The sequence below is a fragment of the Leptonychotes weddellii genome, chromosome 13 (genome assembly GCF_054177405.1).
Source record: "Leptonychotes weddellii isolate Sample4059 chromosome 13, ASM5417740v2, whole genome shotgun sequence".
NCBI classification, from domain to species: Eukaryota; Metazoa; Chordata; class Mammalia; order Carnivora; family Phocidae; genus Leptonychotes; species Leptonychotes weddellii.
The window spans coordinates 28639870-28657653 of record NC_138381.1 but is presented as its reverse complement, the minus strand read 5'-3'; positions in this window follow the sequence as shown (position 1 = coordinate 28657653).

Genomic DNA, 17784 nt, shown 5'->3' with positions numbered 1-17784 from the left:
TTTTTTTTTTTTTAAGATTTTATTTATTTATTTGAGAGAGAGAGAATGAGAGACAGAGAGCAGGAGAGGGAGGAGGGTCAGAGGGAGAAGCAGGCTCCCCGCCGAGCAGGGAGCCCGATGCGGGACTCGATCCCGGGACTCCAGGATCATGACCTGAGCCGAAGGCAGTCGCTTAACCGACTGAGCCACCCAGGCGCCCCAGTTTGACAATTTCTAAATAATTGAATTGTATTAATAATTTAGTTAACAAACGTTGATTGAGTACCTACTATGTTCTAGGCATCAGATTAGCTGCATCATATGGCATATATGTATATGTGCCTGAGTTCTAGACCATGAGCTTGCTGAATGGTCTAGTCTATGTCTTTCCATTTTTGTATTGTAGAACCAAAGGCAATGTCAGATATGTGCTGGATGGTCAATATTTGTTCAGAAGATTAATGGTTTGATGATTAAATGATATAATGCATGCAAATTATAGAATAAGGGTCCCATCAATGTTACTATTTTCATTATTACAACATTTAAAGAGCATGTAGAAGAACAACCTGCAGAGATTGAGAAGGATGAAGTAAGAAGGGAATCAGGAAACAATGATGTCACATAAACCATGCATTCTACACATATTTTTCTTCTGTGGAATGCCCTCATAACTCCTTTTGCCTGGCTTACTTCTACTTGTCCTCCAAGACTCAGTTTCAGTGTCAGGTACACCGCCATTCTGGGTCCCATGCTCTTCTTTTCTAGTCATGCCAGACTCCATACCCCCCAGCCCACATTCAGTATTTGTAGCTTCTGGAAACCACTAGAGTTAAGATCATGAAAGCAGAACAAGTCTGACGAGTTTATCCATTATGTAGATTCTCTGCTGACCTCATTCATTTATGGAGCCTATATTTACTGAGCACCTTCTATGTGATGTACGCAAACATCAAGGAAGTAAACAAGATCACATCTCAAGCCCAGCCCGAAGAGTAGGCTTTTCAAAAAGTTATATCAACTAAGCCAGGCTTCATACTGAGGCGGCTTTTGCAAGTCACTCCTACTACCAGCCCAAGCCCATAATCATCAACATTACAAGGAAATTGATGAAATCTGGTCATTTGTCCTCAGGCATATTCAATAAGGTTAAACATTCCTGAGAGGTCACGTAAGAGGGGCCAGAAAAGTCTTATGGACTGAGTCTCAGACATTCCTTTACACTCTCTGCCAGAAATGCTGAAGAGAAGTGCAGGGATGGAAATGAGAAGGCAGTAGGGTGAAGCCTGAATGTGAGGTCAAGAAGCTTGACTCTCATCCAGAGGAGAGAGGGAAATGGTTTCTAGAGGTGAGTGTGGAATACAGAGACTGTTTTGAGGATTTTTTTTAAGATAGAAGAGGCTTGAGCATATTTATAGGATAAAGAAAAAAAACCAATAAAGAGAGAAAGGTTGGAAATGAAAAGAGAGGCAGAAAATAACAAGGTCTGAGGGGAGAATTGTGGGATACATCATGAGCAGCTTTGGTGGGATTCACCTGTTCCTCAGGAAAGGCGGGGAGCCTGGGTAAAAGTAGACATTTCTCAGAAAGTAAAAGGCAAGGTCACCTGATATGATAGGGGCAGATTTGAAGCTGGGGACTTTGGGGACATGATGAAGTGACCCTTCAGGACACTAGAGCTTTGGGAATGCCAGGACTAGGTCTTACCTTTGTAGAGATGCCAACCTTCACCATAGGGGTAGGCTGGCCAGGGAAGGAGGTGAAATCATGCCAGGTAGCAGCCTGGAAATAAGAAAAGGAGGGAATTGGAAATCCATCACATTAGGAAGGATGGAAGAAGGGTCACAGACCATTGAGCCAGCTTAAGATTTCAGTTGCTTAAAAGAAGTAAAAACCCAAGGTCTGATCTTGGAATTATGAGCCTGAGGTAGAAGGATAAATATTGTTTTAAGTATTAAGGCTGAAGCAAGAAGGTCAAAATGTTTTGTCTCATGAAGTGCTACGTTGATAAGGATTCTAGGGGTTCACCTAGGCTTAATAGAAAAGGGTACCATAGACAATAAGTAATAGCTGCCCTGAAGGAATAAAAGTAGAAACCTATGACAAATTTTTGCCACCTTTTGCCTAGGCTGTCTACATAGATGTTAAAGTCACCTATGGCTTTAGAGAGAAGAGCAAATAAGTTAAGGCAGGAATCAAAGTCCTAAATGAAAAGAGGTAGTAAAGGGTAGCCACCCATTTGCATGAACCTAAAAAGGGAGGGATTGTTTTCCATGATAGTTTAAGAGTAATGATCTGGAAACAGCACTGAAGAATGAACAGAACACTGACAAGCTATCAGAAGATACGCAGTCCAGCTAGAAGAAGGGTGATGGTGGCTTTAGGGTGAAATCAGATTTCTATCAAGGACATTGATATCCCCCCCAAAAAGCATTCTAACCAAACCATGGAACTGTCCTCTATAACATGCCGTCTTTGGGCTCACCATGGAGAAAACCTGGTTTGGTTTTGGTGCATAAATCAATGAGGTATATCAGAGCACTGACTTTGATCTCATATGGGTAAAGTGGGTAAAAATCATCTGAAACCTCACCTCAAAATGACACTCTCAGATTCAAAACCTTCCATTGAAAGCCCATATTCCTTAGCCTGGTTTCAATTTGGTTTTTCATTTTCTCCTACCACACCCCCCCACCCCCAACTAACTTTCTACCCTAAACAGACTGATACATTCACAGCCAACACTTATTCCCACTTTCTCATGCTCATTCCTCCTTCCAGCATCGTCCCCAGCTAAGGCACCCTTTGTTTCTTTCAGGCTGTTAGAATCTTTCATCTCTTTCCCAGCCCAATCCATTACCTGCTCATTTCACGAATTCTTCCTTTGATAACAGAGAATTATGACTTCATCCTCCTCTGTAATCACTTGCACCCATTTGTAGTTTCTGGAGTGATTTTTTCTTTAAATCACCAATAACCCTATTAGATCCTTGCATACAAGAACACTTCATGTCTCCTACTTCTTTTCATCCCCTACAATACCTGACATATACTAACTACTCAGTGAATACCTGATGGATAGATGAGTGAACGAATTACAGAAAAATTCCTGCATTACTCCCATCCTATAACTTTTACCTTCTTAGGGAGTGGGGTTGGGGGGCTCTGAGTGACAGAGTCTAGGACCAGACAAGGACTGCAGCATGATGCCAGTAAGAAGATGGGGACAGGGTGCCTGGGTGGCTCAGTGGGTTAAGCGGCTGCCTTCGGCTCAGGTCATGATCCCAGGGTCCTGGGATCGAGCCCCGCGTCGGGTTCCATGCTCGGCGGGAGGCCTGCTTCTCCCTCTCCCACTCCCCCTACTTGTGTTCCCTCTCTCCTCTCTCTCTCTCTGTCAAATAAATAAATAAAATCTTAAAAAAAAAAAAAAAGAAGATGGGGACAGAAATCCAACTTTAATCCAGACACCTGCAGAGAGGTTGGCAGTGGGAAGGTGGGAGCTACCACCACCTGAAGGACAGAGGGAGGAGGGGCACACCCTCTCCCTCAAGGCATGAAGGGTATCTCTGCCGTCACTCACCAGAGGGCGTGCGGCACTTCTGGCAAGCTCCCATTATCCCATCACTCTCTCAGATGGTGGGCAGTGGAATCGATATTCCCAAGGCTTTAAAAAGCTCCCAAATGTTGTGCTGCCATTCATTCAACAACAGGGGGAGAAATAAGGGAGGAAAAAACTGATGTTGGCTTCTTATTTTGCTTATGTTGTTAAAAGCCGCTCCGATGCTGCGGTTCTGGAATAGGTCCCCTCTTTCTTTGAAAGCATGCTGTGTGATAGACTGTCATTTGTCCCCTGCCTCCAGAAGAGCCAGCTGGCAGCTAAGTGCTAAAGCCAGTGACTTGCATGTGTTTTTCTGACATTTAACAAATGGGAACAGCTTGCAAATCTGCATTAACTCACTCTGTCTCACAAATAATCAGGGCCTACGCAGTGTAGACGCTGGGAACATTAGCTCCGACACAAAAGAGTGAGAGGCTGGGGGGTGGGGGGGGGCGACAGAAAACAAGTCAGCAAATAACGGATGTTTTAACGAAGAGATGAATGGAACATTCTGGTTCAGAGGAAAGAGTTTTGAAGTCATTTTTGTTTTTCAACAAGCCACTGCTAATGGTGCTAAATCCGTCTGTCAAGGCCCAGCTTTGCAGCTTGAAGTCATCTTCCCTGCACCTCACAAATGCTGATCTGTTGGTTGCTTCCATCTTGCAAATACCATTTCAGATTCCTTATGCTTCAGAGCCAAGGATCTCTCAAAAGAGCTGTGTTTGATCACAAGCAGACTTTTGCAAAGCCACACCACACAGTGAGATTGCCATCCCTACTCTGTTGTTGAATGAAGAAAGAAAAGGTATCACAGTTAAAAGGTTGCACATAGACACACATTTGCAGGGAAGTTGTCCTATGCATGTGTAAGTATCTGTTGTATAACTTTCTCATACAAACATAACCCCATAAATTGGGGTACAGGTCCAGCTCATGTGAGCACTATGGATTTAGGATAGATTCAGGAGCTTTTCTCATTAAGGGTGGTTTGGTGTTTGGGGATAGTTACTATCCATCCCTAAATGTTTCATTACATTTAGAAGATAGCTGTGTTTGTGATGTTCCAACTTCTAGCCCCAAATATCCCAAGAAAATAAGTCCCTAAGCATGAATAAAGAAAGAAATAGAAGCACCAGGGAGTGTATTTGGCACAGGGCTTGGAAAATCTGTCCTCTGGGAGAGACGAAATAAATTTGTACTTTCCTTAAACTCTCAGGAGGGATCATGGTAGAGCAGTGTAATCCCTATCCTCCTACTGGGGATTGTGAAACACTGAGATAGACCCTCAGACCCTCCAAGAAAGCCATGAAGAACACTTGGGATCTTATAATTAGGTCACTGGACCACAGGACTAAGACATTTGCACAAAAAGGAAGGCTATAAAGGTCCCCCACCACAGGCATGAATGCCCAGGAAGGCAGCCACATGGCCCAAGGGAAGATGTTATAGAGCGTGGCCCTGCCTGGGCCCCAGTCATGGTCAGAATTCTTAAAGTGACATCTCTCTTAGCTACCCCAGGACACAAGGAGAGGTTCCCAATGAGGACTCCTTTCTTCCCACATGCCTTGAGAGGAAGCAATAACCCTGAAGATCAAAACCAACTTTCAGGGGTCAGAAGAGCTGGAATTAGAGCCCTCATTGACCACTGCTGGATGAAAGAACTGTCACACTGAGAATGATCTACAGCCCTGTTGCTGAAGCTGAGATATTTTGGCAAGAGCTCCAGCTCAGCAAGGAAGTAGAGGAGAAAACCAATACTGATTTGAGGTTCAGAAAATTGAGTCCAGGTAGTCAGGATGAAAGGCCCTGCAGCCTTGAGACTCTGGCCTGTTCTACCACCTTAATTGAGTTCCTAATGATGCTAGGAAGAAAGGCAAGTGGAAAATATAGCCAATTCCTCTAGCGCAGGGTATCACACATGTAGCCACCATGGGGCTGGACACTACCCAGAGGTCTCTCGACATAACCCATGAATCCTGATTTATCCCATTGCAGGGGTCTGGGGAAACCAAAAATTACAGCAATTTTTATACATAAAAGATTAGCAAATTACTTGTCTGAAACATGAGACAGCTAGAGAATGTATCTCTATACCTGGTCAGGCAGAGATCATTAAAACAGAGCATATTTTAAAAACTTTATATCCCAAATAAATAATCCTGGATCCAAATCCTTTATATTCCCTGCCCTTACTTTAGTTCCAAACCTTGTTGGCTTTTGATGGCTTTTAAATAATATTCACACATACCTCTTCATTCTAGTAACTCTATGCTAGACTAAGCCTCCATCATTTTACCTTCTCTACTCCGAGAGCTTCTAAACTCATCTCCCCCAATTGCGCTTTTGATTCTGACAATTCAACAGGCCAGTGGTTTCTTCAAAACATAGGCTTGTCCTGTGAATGCCCTGCTTGAAACCCTTTTTTTCACAATTCTCAAAATGTGCTCCATTAAAAACACAAAAGAATGTTCTGGTACATTTTATAATTTTTTTAGAAGATTTTATTTATTTTTCTGAGAGAGAGAGTGAGCAAGAGAGAGCAAGAGAGCACAAGTTGGGGGCATCCCAACTTGCACAAGGGGCAGAGAGAAAGGGAGAACGGGGCTCCATCCCATCCTAGGACCCCAGGATCATGACCTGAGCCAAAGGCAGACGCTTAACCAACTGAGCCACCCAGGCACACAACATTATGTTAATTTTTGAGGGAAGCAGCAATACTCCACATCAGACACTGCAATTTCAACATTAAATCACACATTTATTTCAATGACATCACATTTTTGTGATGCTGTTTTCAGTGATTGCTGTGATAAAAAAGGCAATACTACATGGAAATAAATGTGGAAGAGGAAATAAGGGTGGAGGTGTCCAATCTGATTCCAAAGTTTGAGAAGTTGTATAGTGCCCAATAGGCAAACATGTCTAATTAATAAGTCAGGACATAAAAAAAAAAAAAAGTCAGGACATAGATTGCTGCCCTTGGTCTGGGGTTCTGTTGTTAAGGAACTAGCAATGCTTAGTGCATCACATTATAGTTTCTTTTAGTTAGCAGTCACTGTATACAACCAATTCTTTATCCATCTCATTGGGCTTCTAGCCCGGTTCTAGCCTGGTTTCTTGCTTGTACCTATACCAAGAATGAAGCCTTGCTATAGACTCCCGAGTGGCCAACTGGGGTCCTGAGTGTCTCTACTCCACTCTGCCTAGCCCTTTCTCCCAGGACTAGCCCCTGTGTCTAGTATCCCTTGAACTAACTTGGACAGTCTCTTTGAACGACAGCCCTGAACCAGAAACTGCAATCTGCTGCCACTAAGAAGCCCTTACTTTCCACCATACCTCCATCTTTCAACAACAATAAAAATTACTGAGCACTACTGTGTACCAGTCACTGATGATACTGTAATATTCACACAAACAAAATTTAATATGCACAGTAGGGGAGGCAGGTAATAAATACACAAAGAAGTAATGTCATTTTTCATCTAGTATTAAATGATCTTGTTTGTGTACTGACATCAGCTTGAATTGAACTATTTTCTATTTCTGGATCCCCCCCATAAAGATAGGGCCAATGCAGCTACCATAGTCAACGTGCCCTCCAAAACTGGACCAGTCTCCTTCATTTCTTTCTGGTAGGAGCCCCCAACATTCTACAAACTTTAGTTCAAACTATTTAGAACACTCTCATAATGGTTAATTTAATGTGTCAACTTGGCTGAGCCACAGGATGCCCAGACATTTGGTCAAACATTATTCTATTTCTATGAGGGTGTTTTTGGATGAGATTTACTTTTAAATAAGTGAACTTCAAGTAAAGCAGATTGCCATCCGTGATATGAATGGGCTTCATCCATCAGTTGAATGCCTGAATAGAACAAAAAGACCAGCCTCCCTTGAGTAAGAAAGAATTCTCCAGCAGACTGCCTTTGAACTTCATCTGCAACATTGGCTCTTCCTGGTTCTACAGCAGATGGCCTTCAGACTCGAACTGGAACACTGTCTCTCCTGGGTCTCCAACTTGCTGGCCCACCTTGCAAATCTTGGGGCTTGCCAACCTCCATAACTGCATGAGCCAATTCCTTATATTAAATCTCTTCATACATACTCACGTACACGTACACACACACACACACACACACACACACACATCCCACTGGTTCTATTTCTCTATAGAATGCTGGCTAACACAACTCCCTATGACTACTTGGAAATTAAAAGTAACTTCTTCCCTCAAACAAACAAAAACAAAACAAAACCTAAGATATCTCCAGCAGGGACCAAGGTCAAAAGGTATGTACTAATCCAATAAACACTTAATGATTGATTGACTCACTAACCAGAGAAAGCAACAATGATACTAATCACTGGATTTAGGATTATAAAATGCATACAAAGACAAAAGATCAAGACATTTCACAAAGCACTTGAAGCAAGAACTATTGACCAGAGAACCAACTAGGGAGACAGGTCACATGTGTTATGTAATTATAAGGATAAGAAATTGGGGAGGAGGGGATGGTAAGAAGTTTGTTTTATTCTCAAAATCAATGTGTCAAAAGTGGCAGAAGCAGAAGGAGACTTGGATCCTTATTACTTGAATCAGTAATGTCAAGTGTAAAATGAAGACAATAATAGCACCTACCTCACAAAGTTGTCTTGAGGATTAAATGAGATAAAAGAAGAGCATTCAGACAGTGCCTGACTATACACGCTAAGTGCTCAGAAACTGTTGACTGCTTTCATTATTATTTGTCTGTCCTATTATTTGTCTGTCTGTCCTATCTTGAAATGTAAAACCAGATAAGTGCCTAGAAATGTGAAGAAATAGAATAGGGATAAAAAATGAACAGGTTAATATAATATTATCATGAGGAATATTAATTCATTAAATATCTCAAGCCCCACCCCTCCACATCAGACCCCTCAGCTCATGGCTATCTGGAATATCAGCTTACAGGTAAACAAACTAATCCAGTTCCATAAACAAACACATAAGTGACCTAAAAGACTTTCAAGTACTTTGTTGTGGAAATTCAGGGAGAAGAAAGAAATTGCTTCCCTATAGGAAAATAAGGAAATCAAGTGGCATGGAGCCTAGTTTTGGAGGACATCACTTGTGCCTGTGGAAGGAAGAAAAACAGTATAAGCAAAGGCATGGAGATGGAGCATCTTTACCACCAGTAAATAGTCCAGATTTTAGAGGCAAGGGAGGAGGGAGGCAGAGTAGTGACAGGTAAATGAAATGACTTTCCCAAGGCCATACCATACTTGATTCTAAAACCCTGTACCTGATTCTAAAACCTTGCCTTCCACTACTCAACTCAGCAAATTTAAAAAAAATTAGTTTCAGCCAGTATCATAAAGAAAGTAGTATTCATCTTCAGTTCCCCAGAACCTAAACACAACATCTAACATACAGTAAGCAGATACTTGAAAATGTGTTAAGAAAGGGGCAATGAAATAGCATAACATGGAATGCCAGCTTGTTATAGGTAAAGAAATAGTTTATTTAATGAAATTTAACAAAATTTATTGAAATACCTCCTGAATATCAAGAATTATGGCTCATGGAAAAATCTCTCAAGAGGAGTTCTGTCCCTCTATTTGTATTACTGTGCAGCAACCTGGAAAAATCCCATTGACAAAATGTATATATATTTATATATTAACATAATATATACATATATTTATCCTCTGGGAGGTCCCATCTCTGCTTCTATTACCGTCTAATTACAAACCAAATTATTCTACCAAATCCTTCCTAGTAATCTACAGGCAAATTCTAATCTCAATTTGGAAAGCCTTTTATAGAGTATTTGACACTAAATCACCATGTCTATGCTCACCCTGAACTAAATTCATGAAGTGGCTTCTGGTTGGCATTTGAGTCAGGCTGCCGAGTCTAAAGTATACTGGGTTTATTTGACAGCCTCTACTATGAGGAGTCAGGACATGCCACCATGACAGTCCTGAATAAACTCCCACCCCTCAAGGCTTTCTTGAACATTCCTTGACTTCTCACAGGCTTATCCAACGGAACAATCTTACCTAGCCAACAGTAAATTTGTATCAAGCCATGTATATATGTATGTATGTACATATGTATAGATGTATTATTTATTTTGATGGCTCCTTCCTGGTATCCAAACGACCATTTTTATTGCTGGCAAGATCATTTCTTCCTTCCTGAATTTTTTTTTTCTGTGCTTCTTTCACTTTTAACTAGTGATCAGGCTAGAAGAATAACCTTTTGGTTTACTCTTATCATTTTGCCAAAAGTTTGTTTTTGTTTTATTTTGTTTTTGTGGTGGTTTCCCTGGCTCTCCGAAATATATACAATATGTCTTCACTCATTTTTGTGATTTTCATGCATTTATTCAGCTAATATATTTATGGAGCTGCTACTATGTGCCAGGCACTGTGCTAGAAGCCAGTAAGATTATAGGCATTCCATGTAAACAAATAATCAACACAAAGGCAAACAGAGTTTAGAAACCTGCAAGCCTCAGCTGGGGGTAGTCTAAACCAGGGGGCTGAGGTTCTGAATTTGAATTTGACTTTAAAAATCTCTGTATATTTTTATTTTTCATATAAAAAATTAGGGAACAGGACTGAATGAATAATGTTTCTTCCAGCTCTAAAATTATAAATTTAGAAATCTATTCAAGATCCCCTGAAACTGTCCATGTTCCATTTTACAGAAAAATACCTTACTTGTGATTTACCTCATCTCATTTCATATTTCTTCAGGAGGTTTCTCATATTGGTGATCAATGTCTTCTCTATTATTACCCTAGTCTACTTTTCTAATAAGATCTCCCAAATTTACCTATTATATCTACCTTAATTTCCAGGCCAATTTGACCTTCACTGTGTCCTAAAATCATCCCACATTCACCTAACCAAATGTCTTTGCTATCACTGCTCTTTCAATCTGAAGTGGCTTTTCCATCATCTCCATCAAAAGGCCATCCTTTTTTGTGTGCCTCAATGAAAATGTCCATAAAATTTTCCCTGCTTGCTTCAGTTAACAATGATTGTTTTTTACATTGACCTCCCCAGCATTTTCTATCTCCCTTATTAAACTTATCATGTCATGTGTTCATTTCTTACTGCCTACTTTCTATGCCTGAATGTATAACACTACTTTGTCAACATTCCTCATCCCCCCAGCCTCTGTGTCCTCTGATAGTGTCTTTCTTGGTGAATGATAGCCTGCGAGCAGCGAAGTTCTGATAAAGGTTAACCATCTGGTTCTCTAGGGAAAAAAATTAATTAAATGTCAATGAGTAAGGTGAAACTAAAACAATGAAGATGTTGGAACTTCACTCATTGGTCAATGACATGAGAGACTTTTTTGCTCAATAATAATTTTGAATACTAGAAGAACATTTCCTCAAATTTTATCATATTCACAATGTAGCTACTATGGAGACAACACACTTTTAGGTTTAATCTGCATTATTAGCATCTCCTCCATCACTTTTGGGGTCCAGACAATCAAAAATCAATCAATCAATCAATCAATCAAGCCCTGATTTGTAGTGTCTACTGATTTCCATGGTGAAAATACACCCACCATGGTTAATTTTAAGCTGCTAATATGATGTCATTAAACACAGAGCTCATCTTTCTGGACCCTACTCAAGTATCATCTATTCTGAGAGAATCTCCTGTCCCCATCCCAACTTTCCAAGCTACCTCCTGTGTATTTCCATAGCACGGGACTTGGAACAGACCCCTTATCTTGGGTTTGAATTTCAAAGCTTTAAATAACATTCCCTAACTTTATAAAGGTTTGTTTTCCACCCAGAAAAAAAGAAGTTAACATGAAAGAAAGAAAGAGAGAGAGAGGAAAGACAGAAAAACAAGAAAAGAAAAGAAAGAAAAAGACAAGACTGCAAAGAGAAGAATGGTATGTTGATGTATATGGTTCCTCCACCAGCTCTTGGCTCTGTTCTGCTGATATAATAAGGCACTCTCTCACTGCCATAGGTGACAGGAAAGGCCACTGTGCCCTTTGGCAGATGCTCTCAGAATTTTGACATGGAAGCTTCTCCATCTTTGAGAACTTTTTTCATATTCCTGTCTTTTCAATTGGGTATATTACAATAAGTAATTACCTGAAACATGGAACCTTGGGTCAAGTTGTATCCCCCATCTGAAAGCAGCAGAGAGTGGAGGTGTTTTCGCCTAATCAGTCACCCTCCCTACCTATATTCGAAAGGTGGCCCTCTGCCTTGGTAAATGGTTCCTTCATGTTATGGATGATTTTTCTCTGGGTTATCACATCAGCCCTCAACTTACTCTTAACATTTTTGCTAATGCCCTCCTCTGTCATAATCTTCAGCAGCTTACAGTAAATAGGGCAACTTATGCTTTATGATACATTGATCTGACTAATACAAATAACCTCCTACTTTATCATTTTCACTCACAGCAATTCATTCTCATAGACAATGTTTCCAGTACTATCCGAGATGATGCTGTAGGTAGTAAAAAGTATGTACCCATGGTGGTGGGGGTGCATGAAGTAAGAACAGTAACACAGTAACATAGTATCCCATGATCTGGGTCTGTCTTTCCCACCAAACAGAGAACTCAAGAATGTTAAGTCAAAGTTTCCTGGTTTCTGAATGTCATAAACCCATGGAAAATGCCATCATAAAATCTCTGATTTAGAACCCCTGTCAAAAAAAAAGACTGTAAAACCCCTCCTACCTCTCACTCCCACAACCTTCCCTCTCTCTTCACTGGTTATTTCACAGGTCCTATGCATAGCTAGCAAACAATGGCTGCAGGACTACGATTCTTAGGGAGACAGCAAAATACACAAGTCTAAAATGATACAATGTTAAAAACCATTCTTAGTCACCTAACTGAATCAACATCCTGGCCCAGACAAAATCAGTGAACCCCCATCTCCCTGTATAGGAATGGCCATTTACACACTGCTTGCTTAAGAATTTCAGCACTAGGGCTAGACTATGAGTGCCACTGTTCCTGGAAGATCCATTTATTCCTCATACAATGAAGGTGTAGGCAGCAACAGGAGTCCATATTGTTAAACCGTAATACCCTTTGGAATTCTCTCTGGATGGCACAATAATTGTACACATGAAAGGAAGAGATGGTTTTATTTGGTCATCACTGACCTGCATCTCACAAAGAGCCAACTGATTCTTGCTTCCAGCACACCTATGAAACACTCAACAGCCATTTATAAGGCAACCCAAATGACTCCCATCTTTCACTGCTATGCAAAATGACCCTTCTGTGTTTTAGCACTTATCAGCCCATCTCAGAATCTTCTGGAGGAATGAAAAAGAAGCACATTTATAAGACAGGAAATGAAAAAATAAGACAGTATCTTTCCCTAAGTACATGTACTTCTGAAGTGCTTCATGTTGTTCTGAAAGATCCAGAAAAAACATTGAAGATATTTAAGAAAATGGAGAGTTCCTCTATAATATCAAATTACAAAGATCCAAAGGAAGTGTAAGAACTGACATAGAGAGTGCCTGGGTGGCTCAGTCGATTTAAGTGTCTGCCTTTGGCTCAGGTCATGATCCTGGAGTCCCAGGATCGAGCCCTGCATCGGACTCCCAGGGGCTCCCTACTCAGGAACTTCTCCCTCTGACGCTCCCCCCTCTCATTCTCTCTCTCTCAAAATAAATAAATAAAATTAAAAAAAAAAAGAACTGACAAGATAGAGTTGAAATCAGTTGTGGTTTTAATTACATGTTATATTAGTTTTATCTATTACAGCTTACCTATAGTTTCATGTGTGTTAAGTTATTGCTTTTCACAACCTATACTAAAGACATTATTCATCTCTATTTCTCAGAGGAGGAAGTGAAGTCAGAGGAGCTGTGCGTTTCTCATATTTATCCAGATAAATGTTAGTGGAGCCAAAATTAGAGGGCTTTCTAATCTTTAACCCAATGTGCTTCCATTGCACTGCAACTCCTTTCTCATGAAAGGTTTGGAAGGGTGGAAAAGAGAGGGTTTATGACCTTGCAGAGTAACAGAATTGGGTAAGGCAGAGTGGAGAGACATTTAAAAATTGAAAGAAGCAATTTTAAGATGAATGAAGTAGTTATTAAGGCTGTTTAGCAAACCCATCATACAGACGAATTCTGCAATCAGAATACCTGAATTAGAATTCCAGCTCTTTTACTTTTACTCTGTGTTCTAAGGCAAATAACCTTCCAAAAAGTCTCAATGTGATCGTCTGTAAAATGGGGGTTATCAGAGTATCATCCCTCTCAAGGTTGCTATAAGAATAAAACAAGACAATGTCTGTGAAGCACATAGAATAGGAAAACATAATAAATAATACATTTTCACAATTGTCATTGGTATCTCACAAGTTGTAACACCAGCTAGAAATTTAAAAATAGCTCAAAAGTGGTTGATATGAATTCATAGATAATAGATCTAAAGGTGTTCTTGAAAAGAATCAGAGTATTTGGAAAATGTTCCTAACTCCTTAACTCCAAGAAGAGCCGGAGGCTCCCACAACCTCTTCTTTTATGCTTGCTAGAATAAATTTTAGGTGGATGGAACACAGAGCTTAATGTATGTATTTATAGAAAATTTTGTGTCTTGGTTAATACATCCTTAAGACTATTGACTTCTGGAGGGCAAGGACTGAGTCTTCCTTAGATCATCTAAAACCCTCCCAAAGACCAATACACTGCTCTGCACTCAATGAAATAATTTTAATCCCTTATTTATTGATGGAAAAAAATAAGGTATTTGGAGAGATTTGCCAACAGCAATTGATCGTGAAGAACAGCAATTAAACTTCATCAAGCAAAGTCAATGGCAGGCCAAAAGCAAGGAAATAAGCACTAAGAAAATGGGGAACTGAGGCAGCAATTACCTGGTATAGAAAATACCCATGGAAGAGCATTTATTCTGTAATTTTACATTAAGCATCACATTTGATGCTCTAGATAGCCCTGAAAGGTAGGGTAATATTTTTATATATGATAACTCTGAGACTCAGAGAGAGAAAATGGCTTAGAGGTACACAGTTAATATATTAATATAAAAAGATAAAGCCAAAGCCTTGAATATTTTTTTAAAGGGCAAAATGTGTGGGGGAAATGATCCTGTTTCAAATATTGTGTTTATTTTTTTTAAAGATTTTATTTATTTAATTGTCGGAGAGAGAGAGAGAGAAAGGGCACAAGCAGGGGGAGCGGCAGGCAGAGGGAGAAGCAGGCTCCCCATTGAGCAGGGAGCCCGATGCAGGACTCAATCCCAGGACCCTGGGATTATGACCTGAGCCAAAGGCAGACCCTTAACCGACTGAGCCACCCAGGCTTCCCTCAAATATCTGTGTTTAAAGGCATCTATGTTGACAATGATTTTCTGGCACTTCTCTCTAACTATCAAGATAATAATATTTGTAGACTGCTGGTGAGTTTTGTTTTGGAATGGACCTATAGTTGCTAAGATATAACATATGATAATTTTGTGGCATTGCCCTGAAAACCTGACCACATAGCCTGAAATGTTGAAATACACGTATTCTCATCTAACACCACTTTAGTCCACTGTTAACCTGGGAGAAATCAGGTCACGTAGTAGATAATGCTGTGAAAGAGCCAGGCATCCCCAAGCACAGTAATCTGAGCAGTGATGAATCCTGCCTGGCTCCCTTGGGGGCCCTCCCATCTCCTTTGTCCCCACAAACCTCTCCCATCTCTGAGCAATGCACAATCTCAGTGCCATATCATGGAGTCTGGCACAGCAATGCTGTCTGAGGGTCCATGCTGTTCTGATCTGATCTGCCCAAAAGTCCTGAAAGCCCTTTAAATCAGGAGCAATTTCTTCTCCTTGTGCTTAGGCAAGAGCAGATGCTTGGCAAATATTTACTGATGAATGTATTGGGGCTGGAGAATTGTAATGCAACTTAATAACTGTTTGAGTGTAAACATGAAAGAATTCAAAAGAAATACAAATAAAGAAAAGTCATTTCTGACTGGAGGAATCACACTAGACATTACAACATAACATTCGAACTGGGCCCCGAATGATGAGTGGGTCACTACAAAATTAGGACAGTTAGATAAACAGAGGGCTGGATGGAAGTTTATTGGTGATGTGGTCCAGCAGTGCATTTGATACTGTAAAATCCCTCCATCATTTGAAAAGTGGACTCAAAAATTTTAATCACATAAAATGTCTAGGTTGATTATTATGAAGTTAATAAAGTGACAAGTGTGGCATTTCATTTGGTGGTATAATCTGGATCTATCCAGATCCCAGTTATGGTTTGGTGCCACCTGATGGTAGTTATCTATTCCAAATTAGTATTGATGAGGATCATTCAGGGCTTTGGGGCTGGCTGGGACTTCTAAGATTCCTGTAGCAATTACAGGAGTCATTTAATGAAACGACGCCTGTTCTGTAGGCCTGGTTAGAAGAGACTGGGTTAGGAGAACAGAGGCCTGCTTCCCTAGATCGGGTTGCCTGCTATTTCCCTACTTAAACTCCCTTCCCTGTTCACATCCCAATGAGCTTCTCCATTCCCTTCACCCCTAAGAGGATAAAAAATTTAGCCAGCTTCTCTAGAAGAAGACAATGGACAAAGAGGCCAATTGTCAAGTACATTATATTAGAATCCCTGTTAGCATAGGGCTCATTGTCACAGGATTTTACAATATTTGACTCCCTCTTATGGCCTATAAGAGATCAATCAACTTAAAGGTGTATACCTCAGTTGCAAAGCAACCAATGCCATCAGCAGATGCTTTTAATCGGTGGAAAGTTATGGCCCAGACACTACTCTCTTTTAGCATACATACATTAGTACTAGCTCTGTGATCATCCAGAAGGATGCTATGCCCATCAAATATTAGAAAATAAGTGGCACATATTTGCTAAGGTTTCCCTTTTACAGAGACTAAATTTCCAGAGTTCCCTCGGGAATTACTTGTCTTTAATTCTTCTTGTAATTCCTCTTGTATCCCAAAAGCCAAGGGAAGTGCCTAGAACACAGTAGGCACTCAGTAACGATGTACTGGATGAGTATGTGAATGAACAAATCGTTCCAAACACTTGCGTTATGAGGGGCATACCCTCATTTATCTCCTTTCTTCTTCAATTGTGGCACCCAAAATAGAGTGTAAAACTCCGGGGATTGTCCTGCAAGAACAGAAAACTAGAGTGATCACTACTCGCATTCTGGATGCTAAACATCCAGAAATGCAACCTAAGACTGACTTCTTTTTTTTGAACAATCCTGTTACTATTCATTCATATCAAGTTTATACTCAGCTAGGACCACCCTGAGATTTTTTTCACAGATCTATTGTTAAGCTACATCTCCCCCAACTGAGTTTTCAGATTGAAGTGCAAGACCTCACATTATTCCCTGTAAATTTTGTCTTACTGGATTTAGGCCATTACACCAGCATTTAAGACCTCTTTGAGCCTTGATTCTGACCTCTGACATATTAGATATTCAGCCTAGCTTTGTGCCACTTAAAAATTTTATCAGCATTCTCTCACTATCCTCACCCAGGTCTTCAATAAGTCACTGGACAAAGTCCTGGACAGAGCCCTGAGACTCGTTCCAAAAGATTCACCTCCAACTTAATGGTCATTTATCTCGTAGCTGCACTATTGCCTGAGGCCACATGGGAAGTCACAAGAAAGAGAAATAATATACCATCAGAGCTTGGACCTCCAGCTTATCATTTGTTCATGTCATCATTAGAATAACTAACATAAATATCATGAATCCCATTTTACAGATGTGAAAATGAAGGTTTAAAAAAATTAACTGAACCAAACTACGTAAGTTGAAGACAGCAAAGCCAACATTAGAATCTAGGTTTTTCTCAATTTGAAGCCCATTTTCTTTTCACTAAGTCTGTACTCCATACAAATCTAATTTTATAAGACAGAAAATTTTTTAAAACTTGGCAAAAGAGGAACCAACAGACACCACCTCAGTATAATCTTCTATTATATCCAGACATCTTTGGGCCTTTGGGCCTTTTTGCAGCCTCTTGAACATTTTAAATAGAAATAAATTCTGATCAGATAAAGGGCTAGTATCCAAAATCTGTAAAGAACTCATCAAACTCAACACCCAAAGAACAAAGAATCCAATCAAGAAATGGGCAGAAGACATGAACAGACATTTTTCCAAAGAAGACATCCAAATGGCCAACAGATACATGAAA